The following is a 16,789-nucleotide window of genomic DNA, read 5'->3' as shown; positions in this document are numbered from 1 at the left end:
TTTTTGTAGTTTTATCCCAGTATGCAATTTTTTATGACTCTGGAGAGTAGAATTTTCAGTAAATGATTGTAAACAAATTTCACATTTATGTGGTTTTATCCCAGTATGCAATTTTTCATGTGACACACGGATTGATTTTTGAGAAAACGATTTTAGACAAATTTCACATTTGTGTGGTTTTATCCCAGTATGCAATTTTTCATGTGACACACGGCTTGATTTTTGAGAAAACGATTTTAGACAAATTTCACATTTTTGTAGTTTTATCCCAGTATGCAATTTTTTATGTCTCTGGAGAGTAGAATTTTCAGTAAATGATTTTTAACAAATGTTACATTTGTGTGGTTTTATCCCAGTTTGCAATTTTTCATGTGACACAAGGCTAGAATTTTGAGAAAACGATTTTAGACAAATTTCACATTTATGTGGTTTTATCCCAGTATGCAATTTTTCATGTGACACAAGGCTAGATTTTTGAGAAAATGATTTTAGACGAATTTCACATTTATGTGGTTTTATCCAAGTATGCAAATTTTAATGTTTCTGGAGAGTAGAATTTTCAGTAAATGATTTTAAACAAATTTCACATTTATGTGGTTTTTTCCCAGTATGCAATTTTTTATGTTTCCGGAGAGTAGAATTTTCAGTAAATGATTTTAAACAAATGTTACATTTATGTGGTTTTATCCCAGTATGCAATTTTTATGTTTCTGGAGAGTAGAATTTTCAGTAAATGATTTTAAACAAATGTTACATTTGTGTGGTTTTATCCCAGTTTGCAATTTTTCATGTGACAAAAGGTTAGATTTTTTAGTAAATGATTTTAGACAAATTTCACATTTTTGTAGTTTTATCCCAGTATGCAATTTTTTATGACTCTGGAGAGTAGAATTTTCAGTAAATGATTGTAAACAAATTTCACATTTATGTGGTTTTATCCCAGTATGCAATTTTTCATGTGACACACGGATTGATTTTTGAGAAAACGATTTTAGACAAATTTCACATTTGTGTGGTTTTATCCCAGTATGCAATTTTTCATGTGACACAAGGCTAGATTTTTGAGAAAATGATTTTAGACGAATTTCACATTTATGTGGTTTTATCCAAGTATGCAAATTTTTATGTTTCTGGAGAGTAGAATTTTCAGTAAATGATTTTAAACAAATTTCACATTTATGTGGTTTTTTCCCAGTATGCAATTTTTTATGTTTCCGGAGAGTAGAATTTTCAGTAAATGATTTTAAACAAATGTTACATTTATGTGGTTTTATCCCAGTATGCAATTTTTATGTTTCTGGAGAGTAGAATTTTCAGTAAATGATTTTAAACAAATGTTACATTTATGTGGTTTTATCCCAGTATGCAATTTTTATGTTTCTGGAGAGTAGAATTTTCAGTAAATGATTTTAAACAAATGTTACATTTGTGTGGTTTTATCCCAGTTTGCAATTTTTCATGTGACAAAAGGTTAGATTTTTTAGTAAATGATTTTAGACAAATTTCACATTTTTGTAGTTTTATCCCAGTATGCAATTTTTTATGACTCTGGAGAGTAGAATTTTCAGTAAATGATTGTAAACAAATTTCACATTTATGTGGTTTTATCCCAGTATGCAATTTTTCATGTGACACACGGATTGATTTTTGAGAAAACGATTTTAGACAAATTTCACATTTGTGTGGTTTTATCCCAGTATGCAATTTTTCATGTGACACACGGCTTGATTTTTGAGAAAACGATTTTAGACAAATTTCACATTTTTGTAGTTTTATCCCAGTATGCAATTTTTTATGTCTCTGGAGAGTAGAATTTTCAGTAAATGATTTTTAACAAATGTTACATTTGTGTGGTTTTATCCCAGTTTGCAATTTTTCATGTGACACAAGGCTAGAATTTTGAGAAAACGATTTTAGACAAATTTCACATTTATGTGGTTTTATCCCAGTATGCAATTTTTCATGTGACACAAGGCTAGATTTTTGAGAAAATGATTTTAGACGAATTTCACATTTATGTGGTTTTATCCAAGTATGCAAATTTTTATGTTTCTGGAGAGTAGAATTTTCAGTAAATGATTTTAAACAAATTTCACATTTATGTGGTTTTTTCCCAGTATGCAATTTTTTATGTTTCCGGAGAGTAGAATTTTCAGTAAATGATTTTAAACAAATGTTACATTTATGTGGTTTTATCCCAGTATGCAATTTTTATGTTTCTGGAGAGTAGAATTTTCAGTAAATGATTTTAAACAAATGTTACATTTGTGTGGTTTTATCCCAGTTTGCAATTTTTCATGTGACAAAAGGTTAGATTTTTTAGTAAATGATTTTAGACAAATTTCACATTTTTGTAGTTTTATCCCAGTATGCAATTTTTTATGACTCTGGAGAGTAGAATTTTCAGTAAATGATTGTAAACAAATTTCACATTTATGTGGTTTTATCCCAGTATGCAATTTTTCATGTGACACACGGATTGATTTTTGAGAAAACGATTTTAGACAAATTTCACATTTGTGTGGTTTTATCCCAGTATGCAATTTTTCATGTGACACAAGGCTAGATTTTTGAGAAAATGATTTTAGACGAATTTCACATTTATGTGGTTTTATCCAAGTATGCAAATTTTTATGTTTCTGGAGAGTAGAATTTTCAGTAAATGATTTTAAACAAATTTCACATTTATGTGGTTTTTTCCCAGTATGCAATTTTTTATGTTTCCGGAGAGTAGAATTTTCAGTAAATGATTTTAAACAAATGTTACATTTATGTGGTTTTATCCCAGTATGCAATTTTTATGTTTCTGGAGAGTAGAATTTTCAGTAAATGATTTTAAACAAATGTTACATTTGTGTGGTTTTATCCCAGTTTGCAATTTTTCATGTGACAAAAGGTTAGATTTTTTAGTAAATGATTTTAGACAAATTTCACATTTTTGTAGTTTTATCCCAGTATGCAATTTTTTATGTCTCTGGAGAGTAGAATTTTCAGTAAATGATTTTAGACAAATTTCACATTTATGTGGTTTTATCCCAGTATGCAATTTTTCATGTGACACAAGGCTAGATTTTTGAGAAATCGATTTTAGACAAATTTCACATTTATGTGGTTTTATCCCAGTATGCAATTTTTCATGTGACACACGGCTTGATTTTTGAGAAAACGATTTTAGACAAATTTCACATTTTTGTAGTTTTATCCCAGTATGCAATTTTTATGTCTCCGGAGAGTAGAATTTTCAGTAAATGATTTTTAACAAATGTTACATTTGTGTGGTTTTATCCCAGTTTGCAATTTTTCATGTGACACAAGGCTAGATTTTTGAGAAATCGATTTTAGACAAATTTCACATTTATGTGGTTTTATCCCAGTATGCAATTTTTCATGTGACACAAGGCTAGATTTTTGAGAAAACGATTTTAGACGAATTTCACATTTATGTGGTTTTATCCAAGTATGCAAATTTTTATGTTTCTGGAGAGTAGAATTTTCAGTAAATGATTTTAAACAAATTTCACATTTATGTGGTTTTTTCCCAGTATGCAATTTTTTATGTTTCCGGAGAGTAGAATTTTCAGTAAATGATTTTAAACAAATGTTACATTTATGTGGTTTTATCCCAGTATGCAATTTTTATGTTTCTGGAGAGTAGAATTTTCAGTAAATGATTTTAAACAAATGTTACATTTGTGTGGTTTTATCCCAGTTTGCAATTTTTCATGTGACAAAAGGTTAGATTTTTTAGTAAATGATTTTAGACAAATTTCACATTTATGTGGTTTTATCCCAGTATGCAATTTTTCATGTGACACAAGGCTAGATTTTTGAGAAATCGATTTTAGACAAATTTCACATTTATGTGGTTTTATCCCAGTATGCAATTTTTCATGTGACACACGGCTTGATTTTTGAGAAAACGATTTTAGACAAATTTCACATTTGTGTGGTTTTATCCCAGTATGCAATTTTTTATGTCTCTGGAGAGTAGAATTTTCAGTAAATGATTTTAAACAAATTTCACATTTATGTGGTTTTATCCCAGTATGCAATTTTTCATGTGACACACGGATTGATTTTTGAGAAAACGATTTTAGACAAATTTCACATTTGTGTGGTTTTATCCCAGTATGCAATTTTTTATGTTTCCGGAGAGTAGAATTTTCAGTAAATGATTTTTAACAAATGTTACATTTGTGTGGTTTTATCCCAGTATGAAATTTTTCATGTGACACACGGCTAGATTTTTAAGAAAACGATTTTAGACAAATTTCACATTTATGTGGTTTTATCCCAGTATGCAATTTTTCATGTGACACAAGGCTAGATTTTTGAGAAATCGATTTTAGACAACTTCACATTTATGTGGTTTTATCCCAGTATGCAATTTTTCATGTGACACACGGCTTGATTTTTGAGAAAACGATTTTAGACAAATTTCACATTTTTGTAGTTTTATCCCAGTATGCAATTTTTTATGTTTCCGGAGAGTAGAATTTTCAGTAAATGATTTTTAACAAATGTTACATTTGTGTGGTTTTATCCCAGTATGAAATTTTTCATGTGACACACGGCTAGATTTTTGAGAAAACGATTTTAGACAAATTTCACATTTATGTGGTTTTATCCCAGTATGCAATTTTTCATGTGACACACGGATTGATTTTTGAGAAAACGATTTTAGACAAATTTCACATTTGTGTGGTTTTATCCCAGTATGCAATTTTTTATGTTTCCGGAGAGTAGAATTTTCAGTAAATGATTTTTAACAAATGTTACATTTGTGTGGTTTTATCCCAGTATGAAATTTTTCATGTGACACACGGCTAGATTTTTGAGAAAACGATTTTAGACAAATTTCACATTTATGTGGTTTTATCCCAGTATGCAATTTTTTATGTTTCCGGAGAGTAGAATTTTCAGTAAATGATTTTTAACAAATGTTACATTTGTGTGGTTTTATCCCAGTATGAAATTTTTCATGTGACACACGGCTAGATTTTTGAGAAAACGATTTTAGACAAATTTCACATTTGTGTGGTTTTATCCCAGTATGCAATTTTTTATGTTTCCGGAGAGTAGAATTTTCAGTAAATGATTTTAAACAAATGTTACATTTATGTGGTTTTATCCCAGTATGCAATTTTTATGTTTCTGGAGAGTAGAATTTTCAGTAAATGATTTTAAACAAATGTTACATTTGTGTGGTTTTATCCCAGTTTGCAATTTTTCATGTGACAAAAGGTTAGATTTTTTAGTAAATGATTTTAGACAAATTTCACATTTTTGTAGTTTTATCCCAGTATGCAATTTTTTATGACTCTGGAGAGTAGAATTTTCAGTAAATGATTGTATAAAAATTTCACATTTATGTGGTTTTATCCCAGTATGCAATTTTTCATGTGACACACGGATTGATTTTTGAGAAAACGATTTTAGACAAATTTCACATTTGTGTGGTTTTATCCCAGTATGCAATTTTTCATGTGACACACGGCTTGATTTTTGAGAAAACGATTTTAGACAAATTTCACATTTTTGTAGTTTTATCCCAGTATGCAATTTTTTATGTCTCTGGAGAGTAGAATTTTCAGTAAATGATTTTTAACAAATGTTACATTTGTGTGGTTTTATCCCAGTTTGCAATTTTTCATGTGACACAAGGCTAGAATTTTGAGAAAACGATTTTAGACAAATTTCACATTTATGTGGTTTTATCCCAGTATGCAATTTTTCATGTGACACAAGGCTAGATTTTTGAGAAAATGATTTTAGACGAATTTCACATTTATGTGGTTTTATCCAAGTATGCAAATTTTTATGTTTCTGGAGAGTAGAATTTTCAGTAAATGATTTTAAACAAATTTCACATTTATGTGGTTTTTTCCCAGTATGCAATTTTTTATGTTTCCGGAGAGTAGAATTTTCAGTAAATGATTTTAAACAAATGTTACATTTATGTGGTTTTATCCCAGTATGCAATTTTTATGTTTCTGGAGAGTAGAATTTTCAGTAAATGATTTTAGACAAATTTCACATTTATGTGGTTTTATCCCAGTATGCAATTTTTCATGTGACACAAGGCTAGATTTTTGAGAAATCGATTTTAGACAAATTTCACATTTTTGTAGTTTTATCCCAGTATGCAATTTTTTATGACTCTGGAGAGTAGAATTTTCAGTAAATGATTGTAAACAAATTTCACATTTATGTGGTTTTATCCCAGTATGCAATTTTTCATGTGACACACGGATTGATTTTTGAGAAAACGATTTTAGACAAATTTCACATTTGTGTGGTTTTATCCCAGTATGCAATTTTTCATGTGACACAAGGCTAGATTTTTGAGAAAATGATTTTAGACGAATTTCACATTTATGTGGTTTTATCCAAGTATGCAAATTTTTATGTTTCTGGAGAGTAGAATTTTCAGTAAATGATTTTAAACAAATTTCACATTTATGTGGTTTTTTCCCAGTATGCAATTTTTTATGTTTCCGGAGAGTAGAATTTTCAGTAAATGATTTTAAACAAATGTTACATTTATGTGGTTTTATCCCAGTATGCAATTTTTATGTTTCTGGAGAGTAGAATTTTCAGTAAATGATTTTAAACAAATGTTACATTTGTGTGGTTTTATCCCAGTTTGCAATTTTTCATGTGACAAAAGGTTAGATTTTTTAGTAAATGATTTTAGACAAATTTCACATTTTTGTAGTTTTATCCCAGTATGCAATTTTTTATGTCTCTGGAGAGTAGAATTTTCAGTAAATGATTTTAGACAAATTTCACATTTATGTGGCTTTATCCCAGTATGCAATTTTTCATGTGACACAAGGCTAGATTTTTGAGAAATCGATTTTAGACAAATTTCACATTTATGTGGTTTTATCCCAGTATGCAATTTTTCATGTGACACACGGCTTGATTTTTGAGAAAACGATTTTAGACAAATTTCACATTTTTGTAGTTTTATCCCAGTATGCAATTTTTATGTCTCCGGAGAGTAGAATTTTCAGTAAATGATTTTTAACAAATGTTACATTTGTGTGGTTTTATCCCAGTTTGCAATTTTTCATGTGACACAAGGCTAGATTTTTGAGAAATCGATTTTAGACAAATTTCACATTTATGTGGTTTTATCCCAGTATGCAATTTTTCATGTGACACAAGGCTAGATTTTTGAGAAAACGATTTTAGACGAATTTCACATTTATGTGGTTTTATCCAAGTATGCAAATTTTTATGTTTCTGGAGAGTAGAATTTTCAGTAAATGATTTTAAACAAATTTCACATTTATGTGGTTTTTTCCCAGTATGCAATTTTTTATGTTTCCGGAGAGTAGATTTTTCAGAAAATGATTTTAAACAAATTTTACATTTATGTGGTTTTATCCCAGTATGCAATTTTTTATGTTTCCGGAGAGTAGAATTTTCAGTAAATGATTTTAAACAAATGTTACATTTATGTGGTTTTATCCCAGTATGCAATTTTTATGTTTCTGGAGAGTAGAATTTTCAGTAAATGATTTTAAACAAATGTTACATTTGTGTGGTTTTATCCCAGTTTGCAATTTTTCATGTGACAAAAGGTTAGATTTTTTAGTAAATGATTTTAGACAAATTTCACATTTATGTGGTTTTATCCCAGTATGCAATTTTTCATGTGACACAAGGCTAGATTTTTGAGAAATCGATTTTAGACAAATTTCACATTTATGTGGTTTTATCCCAGTATGCAATTTTTCATGTGACACACGGCTTGATTTTTGAGAAAACGATTTTAGACAAATTTCACATTTGTGTGGTTTTATCCCAGTATGCAATTTTTTATGTCTCTGGAGAGTAGAATTTTCAGTAAATGATTTTAAACAAATTTCACATTTATGTGGTTTTATCCCAGTATGCAATTTTTCATGTGACACACGGATTGATTTTTGAGAAAACGATTTTAGACAAATTTCACATTTGTGTGGTTTTATCCCAGTATGCAATTTTTTATGTTTCCGGAGAGTAGAATTTTCAGTAAATGATTTTTAACAAATGTTACATTTGTGTGGTTTTATCCCAGTATGAAATTTTTCATGTGACACACGGCTAGATTTTTAAGAAAACGATTTTAGACAAATTTCACATTTATGTGGTTTTATCCCAGTATGCAATTTTTCATGTGACACAAGGCTAGATTTTTGAGAAATCGATTTTAGACAACTTCACATTTATGTGGTTTTATCCCAGTATGCAATTTTTCATGTGACACACGGCTTGATTTTTGAGAAAACGATTTTAGACAAATTTCACATTTTTGTAGTTTTATCCCAGTATGCAATTTTTTATGTTTCCGGAGAGTAGAATTTTCAGTAAATGATTTTTAACAAATGTTACATTTGTGTGGTTTTATCCCAGTATGAAATTTTTCATGTGACACACGGCTAGATTTTTGAGAAAACGATTTTAGACAAATTTCACATTTATGTGGTTTTATCCCAGTATGCAATTTTTCATGTGACACACGGATTGATTTTTGAGAAAACGATTTTAGACAAATTTCACATTTGTGTGGTTTTATCCCAGTATGCAATTTTTTATGTTTCCGGAGAGTAGAATTTTCAGTAAATGATTTTTAACAAATGTTACATTTGTGTGGTTTTATCCCAGTATGAAATTTTTCATGTGACACACGGCTAGATTTTTGAGAAAACGATTTTAGACAAATTTCACATTTATGTGGTTTTATCCCAGTATGCAATTTTTTATGTTTCCGGAGAGTAGAATTTTCAGTAAATGATTTTTAACAAATGTTACATTTGTGTGGTTTTATCCCAGTATGAAATTTTTCATGTGACACACGGCTAGATTTTTGAGAAAACGATTTTAGACAAATTTCACATTTGTGTGGTTTTATCCCAGTATGCAATTTTTTATGTTTCCGGAGAGTAGAATTTTCAGTAAATGATTTTAAACAAATGTTACATTTATGTGGTTTTATCCCAGTATGCAATTTTTATGTTTCTGGAGAGTAGAATTTTCAGTAAATGATTTTAAACAAATGTTACATTTGTGTGGTTTTATCCCAGTTTGCAATTTTTCATGTGACAAAAGGTTAGATTTTTTAGTAAATGATTTTAGACAAATTTCACATTTTTGTAGTTTTATCCCAGTATGCAATTTTTTATGACTCTGGAGAGTAGAATTTTCAGTAAATGATTGTAAACAAATTTCACATTTATGTGGTTTTATCCCAGTATGCAATTTTTCATGTGACACACGGATTGATTTTTGAGAAAACGATTTTAGACAAATTTCACATTTGTGTGGTTTTATCCCAGTATGCAATTTTTCATGTGACACACGGCTTGATTTTTGAGAAAACGATTTTAGACAAATTTCACATTTTTGTAGTTTTATTCCAGTATGCAATTTTTTATGTCTCTGGAGAGTAGAATTTTCAGTAAATGATTTTTAACAAATGTTACATTTGTGTGGTTTTATCCCAGTTTGCAATTTTTCATGTGACACAAGGCTAGAATTTTGAGAAAACGATTTTAGACAAATTTCACATTTATGTGGTTTTATCCCAGTATGCAATTTTTCATGTGACACAAGGCTAGATTTTTGAGAAAATGATTTTAGACGAATTTCACATTTATGTGGTTTTATCCAAGTATGCAAATTTTTATGTTTCTGGAGAGTAGAATTTTCAGTAAATGATTTTAAACAAATTTCACATTTATGTGGTTTTTTCCCAGTATGCAATTTTTTATGTTTCCGGAGAGTAGAATTTTCAGTAAATGATTTTAAACAAATGTTACATTTATGTGGTTTTATCCCAGTATGCAATTTTTATGTTTCTGGAGAGTAGAATTTTCAGTAAATGATTTTAAACAAATGTTACATTTGTGTGGTTTTATCCCAGTTTGCAATTTTTCATGTGACAAAAGGGTAGATTTTTTAGTAAATGATTTTAGACAAATTTCACATTTTTGTAGTTTTATCCCAGTATGCAATTTTTTATGTCTCTGGAGAGTAGAATTTTCAGTAAATGATTTTAAACAAATTTCACATTTATGTGGTTTTATCCCAGTATGCAATTTCTCATGTGACACACGGATTGATTTTTGAGAAAACGATTTTAGACAAATTTCACATTTGTGTGGTTTTATCCCAGTATGCAATTTTTTATGTTTCCGGAGAGTAGAATTTTCAGTAAATGATTTTTAACAAATGTTACATTTGTGTGGTTTTATCCCAGTATGAAATTTTTCATGTGACACACGGCTAGATTTTTGAGAAAACGATTTTAGACAAATTTCACATTCGTGTGGTTTTATCCCAGTATGCAATTTTTTATGTTTCCGGAGAGTAGAATTTTCAGTAAATGATTTTAAACAAATGTTACATTTATGTGGTTTTATCCCAGTATGCAATTTTTATGTTTCTGGAGAGTAGAATTTTCAGTAAATGATTTTAAACAAATGTTACATTTGTGTGGTTTTATCCCAGTTTGCAATTTTTCATGTGACAAAAGGTTAGATTTTTTAGTAAATGATTTTAGACAAATTTCACATTTTTGTAGTTTTATCCCAGTATGCAATTTTTTATGACTCTGGAGAGTAGAATTTTCAGTAAATGATTGTAAACAAATTTCACATTTATGTGGTTTTATCCCAGTATGCAATTTTTCATGTGACACACGGATTGATTTTTGAGAAAACGATTTTAGACAAATTTCACATTTGTGTGGTTTTATCCCAGTATGCAATTTTTCATGTGACACACGGCTTGATTTTTGAGAAAACGATTTTAGACAAATTTCACATTTTTGTAGTTTTATCCCAGTATGCAATTTTTTATGTCTCTGGAGAGTAGAATTTTCAGTAAATGATTTTTAACAAATGTTACATTTGTGTGGTTTTATCCCAGTATGAAATTTTTCATGTGACACACGGCTAGATTTTTGAGAAAACGATTTTAGACAAATTTCACATTTATGTGGTTTTATCCCAGTATGCAATTTTTTATGTTTCCGGAGAGTAGAATTTTCAGTAAATGATTTTTAACAAATGTTACATTTGTGTGGTTTTATCCCAGTATGAAATTTTTCATGTGACACACGGCTAGATTTTTGAGAAAACGATTTTAGACAAATTTCACATTTGTGTGGTTTTATCCCAGTATGCAATTTTTTATGTTTCCGGAGAGTAGAATTTTCAGTAAATGATTTTAAACAAATGTTACATTTATGTGGTTTTATCCCAGTATGCAATTTTTATGTTTCTGGAGAGTAGAATTTTCAGTAAATGATTTTAAACAAATGTTACATTTGTGTGGTTTTATCCCAGTTTGCAATTTTTCATGTGACAAAAGGTTAGATTTTTTAGTAAATGATTTTAGACAAATTTCACATTTTTGTAGTTTTATCCCAGTATGCAATTTTTTATGACTCTGGAGAGTAGAATTTTCAGTAAATGATTGTAAACAAATTTCACATTTATGTGGTTTTATCCCAGTATGCAATTTTTCATGTGACACACGGATTGATTTTTGAGAAAACGATTTTAGACAAATTTCACATTTGTGTGGTTTTATCCCAGTATGCAATTTTTCATGTGACACACGGCTTGATTTTTGAGAAAACGATTTTAGACAAATTTCACATTTTTGTAGTTTTATCCCAGTATGCAATTTTTTATGTCTCTGGAGAGTAGAATTTTCAGTAAATGATTTTTAACAAATGTTACATTTGTGTGGTTTTATCCCAGTATGAAATTTTTCATGTGACACACGGCTAGATTTTTGAGAAAACGATTTTAGACAAATTTCACATTTATGTGGTTTTATCCCAGTATGCAATTTTTTATGTTTCCGGAGAGTAGAATTTTCAGTAAATGATTTTTAACAAATGTTACATTTGTGTGGTTTTATCCCAGTATGAAATTTTTCATGTGACACACGGCTAGATTTTTGAGAAAACGATTTTAGACAAATTTCACATTTGTGTGGTTTTATCCCAGTATGCAATTTTTTATGTTTCCGGAGAGTAGAATTTTCAGTAAATGATTTTAAACAAATGTTACATTTATGTGGTTTTATCCCAGTATGCAATTTTTATGTTTCTGGAGAGTAGAATTTTCAGTAAATGATTTTAAACAAATGTTACATTTGTGTGGTTTTATCCCAGTTTGCAATTTTTCATGTGACAAAAGGTTAGATTTTTTAGTAAATGATTTTAGACAAATTTCACATTTTTGTAGTTTTATCCCAGTATGCAATTTTTTATGACTCTGGAGAGTAGAATTTTCAGTAAATGATTGTAAACAAATTTCACATTTATGTGGTTTTATCCCAGTATGCAATTTTTCATGTGACACACGGATTGATTTTTGAGAAAACGATTTTAGACAAATTTCACATTTGTGTGGTTTTATCCCAGTATGCAATTTTTCATGTGACACACGGCTTGATTTTTGAGAAAACGATTTTAGACAAATTTCACATTTTTGTAGTTTTATCCCAGTATGCAATTTTTTATGTCTCTGGAGAGTAGAATTTTCAGTAAATGATTTTTAACAAATGTTACATTTGTGTGGTTTTATCCCAGTTTGCAATTTTTCATGTGACACAAGGCTAGAATTTTGAGAAAACGATTTTAGACAAATTTCACATTTATGTGGTTTTATCCCAGTATGCAATTTTTCATGTGACACAAGGCTAGATTTTTGAGAAAATGATTTTAGACGAATTTCACATTTATGTGGTTTTATCCAAGTATGCAAATTTTTATGTTTCTGGAGAGTAGAATTTTCAGTAAATGATTTTAAACAAATTTCACATTTATGTGGTTTTATCCCAGTATGCAATTTCTCATGTGACACACGGATTGATTTTTGAGAAAACGATTTTAGACAAATTTCACATTTGTGTGGTTTTATCCCAGTATGCAATTTTTTATGTTTCCGGAGAGTAGAATTTTCAGTAAATGATTTTTAACAAATGTTACATTTGTGTGGTTTTATCCCAGTATGAAATTTTTCATGTGACACACGGCTAGATTTTTGAGAAAACGATTTTAGACAAATTTCACATTTGTGTGGTTTTATCCCAGTATGCAATTTTTTATGTTTCCGGAGAGTAGAATTTTCAGTAAATGATTTTAAACAAATGTTACATTTATGTGGTTTTATCCCAGTATGCAATTTTTATGTTTCTGGAGAGTAGAATTTTCAGTAAATGATTTTAAACAAATGTTACATTTATGTGGTTTTATCCCAGTATGCAATTTTTATGTTTCTGGAGAGTAGAATTTTCAGTAAATGATTTTAAACAAATGTTACATTTGTGTGGTTTTATCCCAGTTTGCAATTTTTCATGTGACAAAAGGTTAGATTTTTTAGTAAATGATTTTAGACAAATTTCACATTTTTGTAGTTTTATCCCAGTATGCAATTTTTTATGACTCTGGAGAGTAGAATTTTCAGTAAATGATTGTAAACAAATTTCACATTTATGTGGTTTTATCCCAGTATGCAATTTTTCATGTGACACACGGATTGATTTTTGAGAAAACGATTTTAGACGAATTTCACATTTATGTGGTTTTATCCAAGTATGCAAATTTTTATGTTTCTGGAGAGTAGAATTTTCAGTAAATGATTTTAAACAAATTTCACATTTATGTGGTTTTTTCCCAGTATGCAATTTTTTATGTTTCCGGAGAGTAGAATTTTCAGTAAATGATTTTAAACAAATGTTACATTTATGTGGTTTTATCCCAGTATGCAATTTTTATGTTTCTGGAGAGTAGAATTTTCAGTAAATGATTTTAAACAAATGTTACATTTGTGTGGTTTTATCCCAGTTTGCAATTTTTCATGTGACAAAAGGTTAGATTTTTTAGTAAATGATTTTAGACAAATTTCACATTTTTGTAGTTTTATCCCAGTATGCAATTTTTTATGTCTCTGGAGAGTAGAATTTTCAGTAAATGATTTTAAACAAATTTCACATTTATGTGGTTTTATCCCAGTATGCAATTTTTCATGTGACACAAGGCTAGATTTTTGAGAAAATGATTTTAGACGAATTTCACATTTATGTGGTTTTATCCAAGTATGCAAATTTTTATGTTTCTGGAGAGTAGAATTTTCAGTAAATGATTTTAAACAAATTTCACATTTATGTGGTTTTTTCCCAGTATGCAATTTTTTATGTTTCCGGAGAGTAGAATTTTCAGTAAATGATTTTAAACAAATGTTACATTTATGTGGTTTTATCCCAGTATGCAATTTTTATGTTTCTGGAGAGTAGAATTTTCAGTAAATGATTTTAAACAAATGTTACATTTGTGTGGTTTTATCCCAGTTTGCAATTTTTCATGTGACAAAAGGTTAGATTTTTTAGTAAATGATTTTAGACAAATTTCACATTTTTGTAGTTTTATCCCAGTATGCAATTTTTTATGTCTCTGGAGAGTAGAATTTTCAGTAAATGATTTTAAACAAATTTCACATTTATGTGGTTTTATCCCAGTATGCAATTTCTCATGTGACACACGGATTGATTTTTGAGAAAACGATTTTAGACAAATTTCACATTTGTGTGGTTTTATCCCAGTATGCAATTTTTTATGTTTCCGGAGAGTAGAATTTTCAGTAAATGATTTTTAACAAATGTTACATTTGTGTGGTTTTATCCCAGTATGAAATTTTTCATGTGACACACGGCTAGATTTTTGAGAAAACGATTTTAGACAAATTTCACATTCGTGTGGTTTTATCCCAGTATGCAATTTTTTATGTTTCCGGAGAGTAGAATTTTCAGTAAATGATTTTAAACAAATGTTACATTTATGTGGTTTTATCCCAGTATGCAATTTTTATGTTTCTGGAGAGTAGAATTTTCAGTAAATGATTTTAAACAAATGTTACATTTGTGTGGTTTTATCCCAGTTTGCAATTTTTCATGTGACAAAAGGTTAGATTTTTTAGTAAATGATTTTAGACAAATTTCACATTTTTGTAGTTTTATCCCAGTATGCAATTTTTTATGACTCTGGAGAGTAGAATTTTCAGTAAATGATTGTAAACAAATTTCACATTTATGTGGTTTTATCCCAGTATGCAATTTTTCATGTGACACACGGATTGATTTTTGAGAAAACGATTTTAGACAAATTTCACATTTGTGTGGTTTTATCCCAGTATGCAATTTTTCATGTGACACACGGCTTGATTTTTGAGAAAACGATTTTAGACAAATTTCACATTTTTGTAGTTTTATCCCAGTATGCAATTTTTTATGTCTCTGGAGAGTAGAATTTTCAGTAAATGATTTTTAACAAATGTTACATTTGTGTGGTTTTATCCCAGTATGAAATTTTTCATGTGACACACGGCTAGATTTTTGAGAAAACGATTTTAGACAAATTTCACATTTATGTGGTTTTATCCCAGTATGCAATTTTTTATGTTTCCGGAGAGTAGAATTTTCAGTAAATGATTTTTAACAAATGTTACATTTGTGTGGTTTTATCCCAGTATGAAATTTTTCATGTGACACACGGCTAGATTTTTGAGAAAACGATTTTAGACAAATTTCACATTTGTGTGGTTTTATCCCAGTATGCAATTTTTTATGTTTCCGGAGAGTAGAATTTTCAGTAAATGATTTTAAACAAATGTTACATTTATGTGGTTTTATCCCAGTATGCAATTTTTATGTTTCTGGAGAGTAGAATTTTCAGTAAATGATTTTAAACAAATGTTACATTTGTGTGGTTTTATCCCAGTTTGCAATTTTTCATGTGACAAAAGGTTAGATTTTTTAGTAAATGATTTTAGACAAATTTCACATTTTTGTAGTTTTATCCCAGTATGCAATTTTTTATGACTCTGGAGAGTAGAATTTTCAGTAAATGATTGTAAACAAATTTCACATTTATGTGGTTTTATCCCAGTATGCAATTTTTCATGTGACACACGGATTGATTTTTGAGAAAACGATTTTAGACAAATTTCACATTTGTGTGGTTTTATCCCAGTATGCAATTTTTCATGTGACACACGGCTTGATTTTTGAGAAAACGATTTTAGACAAATTTCACATTTTTGTAGTTTTATCCCAGTATGCAATTTTTTATGTCTCTGGAGAGTAGAATTTTCAGTAAATGATTTTTAACAAATGTTACATTTGTGTGGTTTTATCCCAGTTTGCAATTTTTCATGTGACACAAGGCTAGAATTTTGAGAAAACGATTTTAGACAAATTTCACATTTATGTGGTTTTATCCCAGTATGCAATTTTTCATGTGACACAAGGCTAGATTTTTGAGAAAATGATTTTAGACGAATTTCACATTTATGTGGTTTTATCCAAGTATGCAAATTTTTATGTTTCTGGAGAGTAGAATTTTCAGTAAATGATTTTAAACAAATTTCACATTTATGTGGTTTTTTCCCAGTATGCAATTTTTTATGTTTCCGGAGAGTAGAATTTTCAGTAAATGATTTTAAACAAATGTTACATTTATGTGGTTTTATCCCAGTATGCAATTTTTTATGTTTCCGGAGAGTAGAATTTTCAGTAAATGATTTTTAACAAATGTTACATTTGTGTGGTTTTATCCCAGTATGAAATTTTTCATGTGACACACGGCTAGATTTTTGAGAAAACGATTTTAGACAAATTTCACATTTGTGTGGTTTTATCCCAGTATGCAATTTTTTATGTTTCCGGAGAGTAGAATTTTCAGTAAATGATTTTAAACAAATGTTACATTTATGTGGTTTTA

General features: G+C 29.0%; 1 long non-coding RNA gene across 1 annotated transcript; it reads left to right on the top strand.

The window, feature by feature from the left end:
- The first annotated feature begins 1,482 nt into the window (after window positions 1-1,482).
- Window positions 1,483-4,631, top strand: LOC143917097 (uncharacterized). Its single transcript, XR_013261034.1, has 3 exons — window positions 1,483-2,200; window positions 2,705-3,206; window positions 3,962-4,631. It is a non-coding gene; the product is annotated as an uncharacterized LOC143917097 (long non-coding RNA).
- Window positions 4,632-16,789: the final 12,158 nt, after the last annotated feature.

Source organism: Arctopsyche grandis, chromosome 9 (assembly GCF_051622035.1).
Source record: "Arctopsyche grandis isolate Sample6627 chromosome 9, ASM5162203v2, whole genome shotgun sequence".
NCBI classification, from domain to species: Eukaryota; Metazoa; Arthropoda; class Insecta; order Trichoptera; family Hydropsychidae; genus Arctopsyche; species Arctopsyche grandis.
The sequence above is the reverse complement of the archived record's forward strand: the minus strand, read 5'-3'. Positions and strand labels throughout refer to the sequence as shown.